The 12824-nt window shown below is 40.7% G+C and overlaps 1 long non-coding RNA gene across 6 annotated transcripts in view; it reads left to right on the plus strand.

The window, feature by feature from the left end:
- Positions 1 to 12824, plus strand: part of LOC102130691 (uncharacterized) — a 217814-nt gene that overhangs the window by 146247 nt on the left and 58743 nt on the right. For 5 of the 6 annotated variants that reach the window (XR_012417512.1, XR_012417516.1, XR_001484054.4 and 2 more), the window contains 2 exons: positions 3458 to 3601; positions 4277 to 4653. This is a non-coding gene — a long non-coding RNA (uncharacterized lncRNA). Of the gene's footprint in view, positions 1 to 3457; positions 3602 to 4276; positions 4654 to 12824 lie in introns of those variants that run through there. The other variant, XR_012417515.1, reaches the window with a different exon arrangement.

Below are 12824 nucleotides of genomic sequence, written 5' to 3' on the forward strand. Positions count from 1 at the left end.
CTTTAGAGAATTTTTCTTTCATCACACAATAAAATTAAAAAATAAAAAGACAAGGATGCAGGACACCCTCAGAGTTCATCCGTCATATTTTCAAAAGGAAATTTTAAGCCCGCAATCTTTCCATCAGCTGCCAGGAGTATTTTCTAGAATAGCTGAAGGGTGCTTTTGCCTAAAACCTGGGGGTTGGCATAGGTGGCCTTTCAAGGATGCTTCTAGCTTCAAGTTTCTGTCAATTATGCTTTGCACATCTAAGAGCTGTTTGGGCTGGAGAATTTCAGAGAAATTTTCCATGTTCCAGGGTTGAGATTCAGCATCTTTTTGCTGAGTGGGCATTGATGAGAAATGCCTCTGAACTCGCAGGGGTGATGCAGCCCCTGGCCAGCCTGCCAACTCTAGATACTCTCATCGCTCCAATGCTGTCACATTTGCTGTTTTTAGGTCTGTTATGGGCAAATCTGTAGCAAGCATTCCAAAAGCTAAAACACTTTTAACTGTCTCCAGAGCAGCCAGAGATCCTCATAGCAAAGCCAGGTAACCCTAGGGGCCAGGGGCACCGTATGCACTATCCCTGAGGGGCCGAGCGGGCTGAAATCAGCCTGCACCCTGCTTGCTAACCGTGCGTGGGGACACTGTGTCCACTTGGAAGACTGGATGCCTTTCTCCAGTTTCACACTGACTACTTCCTCCCTGCCAAGAGCACACCTTCCCTCCATCTGAAGAAATAAAAGGAGCTTGGGGCCCCAACATGAACGATTGCCAGGGGCTGGGACACACCTGTCATGGGCAGGTTTGTTTAGGGTTCAGGGCGCATAAAGACTTAATCTGCTTTCACATTAAATAGGCTGATCAGATACGACAACAATTTCCCACTGTTATTTGAATGGCAAACAGGATTTAGAGCACAAGAGAAGGAACTTTTTTGTATATATAACTTTTCATGCAGAAAGTCCACAGAGTTTACCTGTAATCTTAGCTCACAATCAGGCAAAAGGATTAGAGTTGGACATGTAGAGCTTATCAAAAAGCTTAGAGGGAGACCAAAGGAGGGCAAATGCAATTTTTTCTTTCTTTTATGCCCATGTCAAAATGCATGCTTTAGTCAACATCTTGAAAACTCTTCAGTGGAGGTAACTCTACCTTCCTGTACTACAACTATTAGGTAGGTGCAAAAGTAATTGCAGTTTTTGCCTTCAAAAAAAAAAGGCAAGCACTGTAATTACATTTCACCAACCTAGTACTTGAGGACGATGATAGAGCACTGCCAGAGAAGCACTGCAGCCCCAGCCTCATGGCTGGAGCATCTTGTCACTCCGAAGGAGCAAATAGGCCTTATATAAGGGACAGGGCAGGCCACTTCTGGTGAATTGCATACCTTGCAGTGAGACATGGGCTGAGGGTCCTGGGATTGGTGAGAGCAGTTAGCATGTTTGTGCCCCAAACCTTCAGTCTGAGGAGGACAGGAAGAACCTCTCTAGAAACACTAAAGTCAATGGGAAATGAACTTGGGCTTGAGTTATTTTCTGATCAATTTGATTTAAATATAATATTAATAAAAAGAATACATGAAACTAATAGGCTGAATGACAGACCCAGTGCATATGACCTGCTTGGGCAATTTGAGTGACTCTGGCTTTGAGTTTAATATGGCTTTTATTGAAGAAATTTTTTTCTAATGGTAAAGAAAAGAAGTAAATCACTAACACCTTAGCAAGAGTGAGTTTGTCATCTGGAATCAGGGGAACAATAAGAGAGGTCTGGGAGTTGTGTGGGAGTTAGGATAAGGGTCGATGGGCATCTGGAAGTGAAGGGGAAAGGCCTGATGAGGGAGTTTGTCCCTATCCTGCAAGCTTGGCTTTTTTATGAACTTTTTCGGAGTTAAAAGAGCACACTATATTCAGTCCTAGCCTCTGTTGTGTAGCTGAAGTGTTGGAAAATGTGGATTTCCTTGTTTCTGCACAATAGGGGTGCCTCAGACCTCCAGACATAAACAATGCATCCCGCAGGCCAATGCTTCTGAGTCAGGTTTGGGCCACAGGATCCCACCAGAATCAAGGAACAGCCAGCCTTACTGAAAACCAAGCCATGCTGAGCAAGTCCATTTTGAATTCCAAAGTTAATGTGAAGCACCTATGAAAATAAACATAGGCAGAAGCAGCTGTTAGAGGGAACACAGTTGCTCTATTTGTTCTGTGGGGGCTAGATACCTAGAGGAAGCCCTCCTCTTGCAGACAGAATAGATCATAGGATCTGGAGAAAAGAGGCAACAAATCAGCCAGAGAGTATGTAGCTCTAGATTAGTTGGGCTTCTTGTGTTCCTAAATGTTTTTCTTCGCAAAAGACCCTTGATCATGTGGCAGTCCATCTACCCATCCATCCACCCATCAATCTATCCATCCACTCATCCTTCCATCTATTCACTCATCATCCATTCATCCACCCATCTACTCATCTACCCATCTCTCCACTTATCCAATTATTCATTCATCCATCCATCCATCCATCATCCATCCACTCATCTTTTCACCCATGATCCACTCACCCATGTATCTATTCATCCACCCATCTATCCACCCACCATCCATTCATCCACCCATACATTAAATTATTCATCCAACTGTCTGCCCATTATCTACCCACCCATCCCCCCTACCTATTCCCCTACTCATCTACCTCTCCATCCATCCCCCAAATACTACTTGATACCCATTACATGTGCCAAGCTAAGGACAGCTGGTCAAACATATCTACTTGCTGAGTGGGCAGGAAGTAAGCTGTTCTCTTTGGTAAAGGAAATGACTGACAGACATAATAAGGCCCAGTAAGATACAGTAGAGCATAGAGATAAAAAACACAGGCTTCATGATAAGTCTGTCACTTTCTAGCTATGCAGGAAAGTTACTTCACTTCTCAGCACCTCAGTTCTGAGGTGAAGGTATAACAGTCGTTCCTGCTTTACAGGGTCTTTGTAGGAATTAAGTGGTTCAATGAAACCTAAGTGCTTAGCACAGTGCCTAGCACATATGATGTCCTCAGTAAATTTTAGCTTGTGTTATTAAAAGTAGGACATCTAGAGAAACACAGTGAATTATGTAATCTAAAGAGGCAGTGGGAAAGGGGTTTCTTAACCCGTTTCCCATTTGCCCCGGAGCACTTGCAGCTGCAGAGTTCACCCCAACAAAACTCACAGATTACAGTCCTAACCTTACCCCCAAAGTTTGCCACAGAATATTTTGCTTTTATTATTATTTTTGCATTGCTGTAGTATATCAACTTTGGAAACAAAATATATCATTCTATTTATAGCATTCTGTCCATTTATAAAATAGTCATTCCTGATCACTGGAAATGTCAAATCCTAGAAAACGTAGCATTCCCACTCATGATGTTAATTCTGTGGTGAACTTACGGCACTGAAATGGTGTGACAAGGAGGTGACAATTTTGTTCACATTCCACAGTGATACTGTGATTGAAGTAAACAACAGAAATGGAAAGAAGTCTAAGAAGCCACGTGTCATTGTGGATTATCACAAGAATGTGGGAGCAGTGGACTGGCTGATCAGATGCTCACTATCTATCCAACTGAGCACAAAAGGCACAAGGTTTGGTCTAAGAAATTCTTATTTATTTATTTAGAGACAGAGTCTCGCTCTCTCACCCAGGCTGGAGTGCAATGGCACGATCTTCTCACTGCAACCTCCGCCTCTCGGGTTTAAATGATTCTCCTGCCTCAGCCTCCCGAGTAGCTAGAATTACAGGCACGTGCCACCACACCCAGCTAATTTTTGTATTTTTAGTAGAGATGGGGTTTCTCCACATTGGTCAGGCTGGTCTCTAACTCCTGACCTCAGGTGATCCACCTGCCTTGGCCTCCCAAAGTGCTGGTATTACAGGCATGAGCCACCATGCCCAGCCTTAATTATGTGTATGCTTTTCTTTTCTGTTTTTTTGTTTTTTGTTTTTTGTTTTTTTTTGGTTGAGATGGAGTCTCGCTCTGTCGCCTAGGCTGGAGTGCAGTGGTGCAATCTTGGCTCACCGCAACCTCTGCCTCTCAGGTTCAAGCGATTCTCCTGCCTCAGCCTCCCAGAGAGCTGCGACCCAGCCAATTTTTGTATTTTCAGTACAGACAGGTTTTACCATGTTGGTCAGGCTGGTCTCACGCTCCTGACCTAAGGTGATCCACCCGCCTAGACCCCCCAAAGTGCTGGGATTACAGGTGTGAGCCACCGTGCCCAGCTGGTCTAAGAAATTCCTTTGCCACCCTCTAAACACTGCAGTGCTGAGCTCCTACATCCTGTTTGGGAAGGACAATCCTGAGCACACAATGAGCCATGTAAACTTCAGACTGACGTTGAGTGAAAGAATGCTGGAAAAGCATCGCAGGCCAGGGCCGCAACGTCTTCAAGGTCATCCGTGCTCTGATGATGTCACACTTCTTCCCTGTCTGGAAGACATTTCCCCAAGAGCGTACCACCAGTATCAGGGAAACGGAATCCAACTGGTCGCTGCAAAGTTTGCTGAGCACACAATGATAAAGATGGCAAGAAGGTCCGGAGAGAAAAGCAATATTTTTGTGCAGAATGTGATGTTCTGCCTTTGTCCCATGCTTTGAAATTTACCACATGAAAAATAAAATTAAATATGGATCATCATATACATTTCTGTTACATTAGGATTAGAGACAAGTTCTGTTTAGAAATAACTCCAAGAACAGTTTTTATATTTTGTTTTCACATTGAAAAATCAGTCAGATTTGCTTCAGTTTCAAGAAGCGTGTTTATGTAAAATTAAATGAGTGCTGGCAGGCAGCTAGCTGCAGATTTTTTTTTTTTTTTTTTTTTTCTGAATGGGAAATGGGACAGAAAGATGCGTTCGAGGCCATGACCAGGCTCTGGGTACTTTGCAAATGCCCAGTGGCTGGGCATGGAGGGAATACATTGCTGGCGGAAGTTAAAACCTAGGGCTTTCTCACCTGTTGTCTTCTTGTTCCCATAAGTCCAGCAATGGCTCAACAGTGTAGCCAACAAACAAAAGGCCCCAATGAGGAAAGTCAGGGGTTGGGGGACACCCCAGAAAAATAGAGCGGGGGAGGTCAGAAGACCTTGGGGGCAGAAATCCTGCAGGATCCTGACAAGGGGCCAAACTGGCAGCCAAGAGAGGTAGCTGAGTCTGTGAGAGACAAGGCAGATGGAGCCCCTGAGCCTGGGAGGCCCTGGCTCTTCTCTACTAAATATTCCTCCAAGAAAGCAACTAATAAAGGGAGGTCAGGAGTGGCCACAGAAAAGACAAAGGCTGGGTCTAGGACAGAAGTTCCTGCAGTCAATATAGTGACTTCTGCCAACCCACTGTAATGTCTGGAAGAAATAGAGGCCCTAGTCAGGAATCAGGAATCTGACTGGAGATATGATCTGATATGGACAGGCTAGATGATACTGTCCCTGGCAGGGGAGAGTGGTGACTGCCGTATAGACATCCCACAGGCTTCTTTTGGCCAACTGGTCCCTGGAACATGGGAGTCGGGATTTGTTTAAGGGAGAATGCTGTGGATAACAGGAGGATCTCTCCAATCTTGGGAGTGGGCCTGGGAAGCATGAGCAGAACAGGTGGAGGTGAGTGGGTCCCATCAAAGACGGGCAGCAAAGGCCCTGGGGCCACCTCAGTGGGATCTGCCATTAAACATCTCTGGGACTCTTTCTGTATATCTTGAAGGTGGAAGGTAAGTCTCTGAACACCCACTGCGGACAGCAGTGAGACCCACCACCTGGGGTGAGCTACCTTCATCTCTAGTGGTGGCGTAAAGTCTGAGGAAGATTGGAGACCTAGAAAGAAGGACAGAGAAATTGGAGAAGAATTCCTCCTTCTGGCCCTTAAACTCTGAACTGGGAGAGAGACAGGCTATGGGAGAAGATTGAGATGGATTAGAGAATTCCTCTTAAGGGCCTCTTCCCTATCCCTGCCCCCAAACATGGAAAGAAAGGAAGATCCTGAGTTCCTGCAAGGGAAATTCTAGGCACCTAGCTAGTTCTGAGAAGTAAATAAGCAACTTGATAAGCAAAAAGGTAACGGTAGCTTAAAACAATAGTCAAGGAAGCTAGAATCACAGAATGTTTGGTTCCCCTACAAAAACTAAAGATAACATCTTATCATGTCTCTGAGTTGCTTCTCAGAAACTGGCACCCCACCAAATGGATCTTCTTGCATATAGACCTCAGATAAGGGGGAACTGGGGACTGAACTCAGCACTGTTCTTTGTTCTACATTTCTTTCTGAGAGGCCTGGAGGAAGTCATACCCAACCAGAGTAACATGCTTTTGTGCTGACCCCAAATTTTTAAACAAAACTTCTCTTCTTTAACCAATTATAGAAATCTTTGAATCTAACTATGACCTGTAAGCCCCCTGATTCAAGATATCCCACCCTTTTAGGCCAAAATCAATAAGTAACCTCCATGTATTGATTTATGATTTTGTCTGTAACTTCTGCTTTCCTGAAATTTATGCCTGCCTTTAAAAACCTTCACCTACAAACCATATGGGGAAGGTTGGGACTTAAGCATTAGCTGCTCGATCCTCCTTGCCTGGCACCCTGCAAATAAACACCTTCCTTTTTCCTGCTACAAACCTTGGTGTGGGTATCTGGTGTTACTGTGCTGAGCCAGTGGACCCCAGTTTGGTTCTGTAACAAGATAATGGTTATTTTCACACTTACACAGTAGAGAACCTCACTGCCTTAGGAGCAGATACTCCTGAGGCAAGGCAGAACCCAAAGATGCTGGGATAAACTAGCTGAGTTTGTCTAGGAGATGCCACATGCATGGCACCCAGAGAATCCTACCTCATCCTATAAGATGCATAAAGATGGGCTCAAATACCAATTCAAAGACCCGCGGACAAGAAAAATCACCCCTACAATATTTGCAAATTCTAAAAGGGCTTGCTTGTGGTCAGCCTTGGCTTTTGAGTTCCTGCTTCCACTGAATTAGTTCAGTTTCTGACTCAGCTCTTCAGTCTGTAGATGTTGTCTTTGTTTTACATCAAAGTGACCCACATGTGGGACTTGGCCTATTCACTTGACTGCCACTAAAAAAGCCACTCCTACTCAATGTGAATGCCTGTAAAGCAGACTGTCCTGAAGGGGTAAGGAAGCTGTGGAGTTAAGTACATCAGAACAGAGCAAATGACTTTGGAATCTGAAGCAGACCTCCTTATTCCCAGCAGTTTTTTGGCCTCTCAACCACGTGGCTTGCCATCTTTCTTCTTTCTCCATCAACCCCCCAACAAATCTTTTCTGTTCAAGTTCCATTGAATTCTAATTTAGAAAAGTTTAATTATCTTCTAATGAGTTTGTCTTCAGCTAAGTCATGATTCAGGATCTCACCTTCTAACCCCAGATGTTTATCAGGGTCTTTTCTTCAATAAAGACAGTCCTCTCTGAGAAGAGGGTTATAATTTTTTTCACTCCCTTAAGACTGAATGAAGGTTGACTACAGAAGAGAAAGGATGTTGCTTTTCTTTGCTGGCCTGGGAGGAGATAGACTTTTTCAGCCCATGTGAAATCTGTGAAGGTGGTTCAAGAAGCAAAGATTGAAGGACAGATCTTCATCCTTCCTCTACCTGGAGAAGTTTTCCTTGTGCTGGTGAGGAAATCATGTGCTTACTTTATCTTCTTCAAAGAGCAAGGAGTGACTTTGAACTGAGGTGGGTACTCTTTCCAGATCAGATGCTCATCAAAGCAGCCAACCCTAGTTCTGGAAGTCATCCTTGACAAAGGCATTTCTTTTAGTAAAATTCAAACAAAACTTTAACCTTCACTAAGAAAAGGAAATGGATTGGTTCAGAGTTATTGCTATGAATAGTGTCTTGCTAAGCTACCCTAGAAAAAGGGAAATGGACCACCTGTCCCCTCCATTCATTGCCCACTCTACGAAATACACAAAAGAATAGAAAGGACTTAACAGTTGTTTACTGACCAAACAGGGTCTGTATTGAATACTTTGGATATATGATCAATTTAATCTTCAGAGAGAATCTTCAAAATTTCTCCAAGAGATTTATCTCCATTATGTGTGTGAAAGGAAAATAAAAACTCAGGATCTCAATTCACTCTGCCAAAGGAAAAAAATTAAGCTAAAAGTCATGCTTAATGACTTTGCATGAGTCATGCAAGAAGCTGCCTTTCTTTTTGCTTCTAAGCAGATAGTTACAGATAAGAGGTTAAATATCTCCACATGCAGTTAGTTTATGTTCACTTTATCTTAAGAAAAGTGCCAATTTACTGAGCACAAGATGAATACATAATTGACTATTCCTCTACCTGCTCCTTTTCTCTTGCAACATAGGGATTACCATACCCTTCCTCTTTCCCCTCCAGTCCACTTTTTCCCTTTAAATATTGATGTCCTCAAACTAATCTTTGGCGAAAGGCACAGACCACAGACTATTTCTGTGGCTCTGTCTTTATTTCTTCTGGGCGTGTCCTTAACCTTGATAAAATAAACTTCTAACTTGATTGAGACCTGTCTCAGATACTTTTTGGCTTACAAATTGGCAGCCAACGGAAGGGATTCTGAGAGGAGGTGCCCCGACCTTTGACAAATCTCCTACCAGTGCTTGGAATCAGCTTAGGTTATCTTTGTTGCTCAAACAAAGATAAGACAATTTTCTGAGGTCTGGGAGCTCCTCCCTCCAGAGAATCCCTGATCACCCCAAATTTGGTTGAGATCTAAGGTTTATTTTGAAGTACAACTCCTTTTCTGGAGTTTTACTCACTTCCAACAAAAATGGCGAGTTTTCCTGTTTCCATGACAATGGATGGCAGGCAGCTCCTTTTTGGAGTTTCTGCTTGCATCCAACAGGGAAGGTGAGTTTGAGTCTTTTACTGCTTCTAAAATGGTAGAGAGCAGTATTGAGCCTGGGCGCTATTCCTAGGTAAGTAGCTGAATTGGAGTTTTGTCTTGAAAATCCTGCTTAATGACTAAGAGTTAAGATTAACAACCAGCTGATCTTAATTTCCTCTTAACACTAAAGTGCTCAGTAATCGCACTGGTTTTGTTGTTTGTTTGTTTATTTTAGTCTTTCTCACATTGGATTTGACCAACTCTACCTGACTTGGTCAAATCTAAATGAGAATTTCAAATTATGGGAGCAATGTTTTTGAATTGGCTAAAACTCCTCACAGCTGCAAAAAAAGAAGAAAAAAATCATACGTTTGGTTTTGTTAGCAGCAGCAAATCTGTATGAGTATGCAGCAACTTGATTCTTGCCTCCTCAGAGGAAAGAATTCGTCTGAGGGGCATAAGGCAGAGTGAGAGACCATGGCAAGTTATAGAGCAAGAGTGAAAGTTTATTAAAAAGTATTAGAGCAGGAATGAAAGAAAGTAAAGTACACTTGGAAGAGGGCCAAGAGGACAACTTGAGAGATCCAAATGTAAACTTGGGTTTTTTTGTGTTGGCAGGCTTCTGGGGTCTTGTGTCTCTTCTGCCCTGATTCTTCCTTTGGGATAGGCTGTCCACATGTGCAGTGGCCTCCCGGCACTTAGGAGGGAGCCGCAGGCACAGTGTGTTTACTGAAGTTTTGCACATGCTCACTTGAGGCGTTGTTCCCTTACCAGTCAAGTGTTCCTAGAGGAAGGTCATATACCAGTTAAACTCTGCCATTTTGCCTCTTACCATGTGCATGATTGAGTCCACTCACCCGCTCCTGAGATCTTACTGGAAAGCAGCTGATCAACAGCTTCGGGTGTTTTCTATGTATTGGGAGACTGAATTTCCCTGGTGCTGGCTGTGACCAATCGTTTTAGAGAGACAGTTTAATAACTGCCTGACCATCACCTGACGGTCTCCTGGCAGTCCTGGTTGAGGGGTAGGGCACTGTCCTGCCCTGCTTATGTCTGCCTAACTACCTACTCAAACAGTTTCTCTGTTCACTTCCTTTCTTAAAAGATTGTTCTTTTGTTTACTTTTCTTCCATTCTATTCCTCCTTCCCCTTTTGCCGTCTTTGGTACGAAGCAAATTCAAGACAAAAACAAAAACAAAAAAAACAACAACAAAAGAAACAAAACAAAACAGAGAAGGCTTCTAATCAGACCCCTTAAAGAACTCAGAATAAAGGTGCCACTCACCCTTTTTGGGGGTGTCCTGCTTGCTTTGTGGAGTTTCAAAAGTCATGGGCAGATTTTTCTCAGGTCTAAAGTTCTGCTTTCTTGTATTCCATTACCTGACATCTTTGTCTTTGGTGGGGGTACCAGAGATCACCTTGTACTGTGAGAGAATTTGGCTTGGTGTTATGTAATGGTGGTGGAGAACCACAATCTTAGGGATGGCTAAGGACAGTTTATAGGAAATAGCATTACTACAGGGGGCTACTTATTTCTTTGCACATTTAAATTAAGAAAATTGCATATGCTTTCTTGGCGCTACTCCTTAAAGAGATCTACCATAAAGCTAGTAATATAATCAAGCTAAATTGAAAATAACACCTATCAAACTGAGTCACTTTAATAAAATTCTTTGCAAAGGAAATTTACATCTTTACAGGAAATCTCCACTTAGTAAGAGCTTCTCGGTCCCTACAATGGCTTAAAGTTCACATAACAGACATCGCCTTTGTTTAGATCTAAGTATTGATCAAAATGGCTTTGAGATGTACATTTTCTACCTTGTTTCACCTAAGTCATGTCTTTGGGATGCAAATTTACATTGCCTCATCTACAATTGTTTAGGACATAGAACAGATAATCATGACATTAACAGTCTAAAATAGAGAAGAGAAAAGTTTTGAAAACAGGCGAATGAGAACTTTTAAATCTGTAAGATCTGCGTCTGTCTCGGTGTCTATTATGTCTGTATGTTCCTATGTCTCATGTGGAAATAACATTTCACTATCAATTATGTGAAAGAGCTCTAATTAATTGGCTTAAAGAAAAGTCAGTGTTCATCAGCCTAATAGAAGCTAGCTCAGAGGCTTTTCAGTTCACATGACTTTAGTAATCTTTAGTGAGATTAATTTGGTAAATTTAGTCTCAAAATCCTCTACAATAATTTAAAATCTTAAAGTCATGTTAAGTTAAATTAAGTAATCCTAGGTTTTTTACTGAGAATTAGAGTTACTAAAAGTTAGATTAGTAGGATAGTATGATGTGTTTTGGGTGAGGTTTATAAAAACATGAGGATGTGGTTTTTGCTTAAGAAAATGTAAATTTTTTTCTCGTTCAGAGGCCCTTTCTACTGATGTTGAGAGAAAAACCGTGTTCACACCCAGCTGTTTTTTGGTAAACTGGTTAGGTTTGTGTCAGTATCTCATGGCTAGAGTTCTGAAGTAAAAGCTATAGGATCTTTATTTGTATGAGTGTGTGTGTGCTTAGGTGTGTTTATGTGTACCTACATGTGTATTGTTATGTTTATGGCCACAAGGTACCAAACTGACTTAAAAATAAAGGAGAACTCACAAATTCAGTAAATAAGCCCAACTGCTTTTCAAGTTAAAGTGACTTAAATAGAGTTTTAATAAATAAATTGGCTTTAAAATTGTTGGTAAAATAAAATTAGAAGTGTCTTCAGAATCGCCAACATACATTATTGTTTAGATTTATTGGTCAAGCAGTTTTACATTTTTTTCTCTTAAATATGATAAGGTGTCAAGATTTGGCATGAGAGTTGTAAAGCTATAAATGTAGCCCAAAAGAGAATTATCTTTGTGTAACTTTTTGATAAAGCAATTAATATCGTTGGTTTAATGAAAATAGCTAAATCCTGAGTTATTGACAAAAAAAAAACCCAAAACATTTATTTAACCTTAATATTCTTACTTAAGCAAACACCTGAAATTCACAGGCTATAAAAATTGTTAACAGGGAAATAACTCTAAATGATGACCATCACAGTTTTCATATGTAATCTAGATCAACTATTTAAAAAAATTAAATAGGCAAATGTAATAGAATAAATGCTTGTAAATAAACTTGTCATATAATTTAGAACCTAAAGTTAAATTACATAATATATATTCATTAAATATGTGGGTCATTTCCAATTGTTTAAATAAAAATTATAGAAAATCATTTTTCTAAAAACCAATGTGTTTTTTAGAACACAATGTGTTTTTTAGGAAACAATTTTTGTCTAATTCAAAGGTTATTTAAAGGTTGTTTATAAAACAAGCTAAAATGAACCAGTAAATAAGAGAGATGTAAAGAAAGTTATATGTATAAAGAGATATTTGGGGTAAGAAAGATTAAAAGGAAAATCATTTTATATGAGAAAGGATCTTGTATGGTAAATTTTTTGCCCTAAAATAAAATAACTGGTTATTTAAGAAAGAGTGATATTTAGGATAAGACAGGAAGTCTAAGCATGTCATAAATGGTTTGTGCAAGTTCGAACAAGGGTTGTAAAAGAATTTATGAAAAAAACTTTATGTGATCAAATTGACTATAACTAAAAGGCAATTATAATATTCTTTCTAGAGGTCAGGCTTTGGTATTTAACAATACACTAATAAACTAAAGAGTTGGTTGGAACAACAAATTTATCTGAAGGTATTGATTTAATCTTAATAAAATTATAAGAGATTTTAACTTTTTTAACCCAAAAGTTCAACTTTTATTGCATGTCATTGCTTTCAGTTTTCTCTCCCCTTTGAGAAGGGCTGAGATAATAATGTTCTCCATCAACTTTTTCGTCAGCTCCTTTAATTTTTTTCCTCAGGTTCTAACTTCCATTGTATCCTGATGCTAAAAATGTTTTATCTAAATGGTCTAAAGGAAATATTTTCTTCCAATATAACATTGTGTGCTCTTGGCTTTAAATTCTTCTATGAAATTGAAA

The sequence above is a fragment of the Macaca fascicularis genome, chromosome 1 (assembly GCF_037993035.2).
Source record: "Macaca fascicularis isolate 582-1 chromosome 1, T2T-MFA8v1.1".
Taxonomy (NCBI): domain Eukaryota; kingdom Metazoa; phylum Chordata; class Mammalia; order Primates; family Cercopithecidae; genus Macaca; species Macaca fascicularis.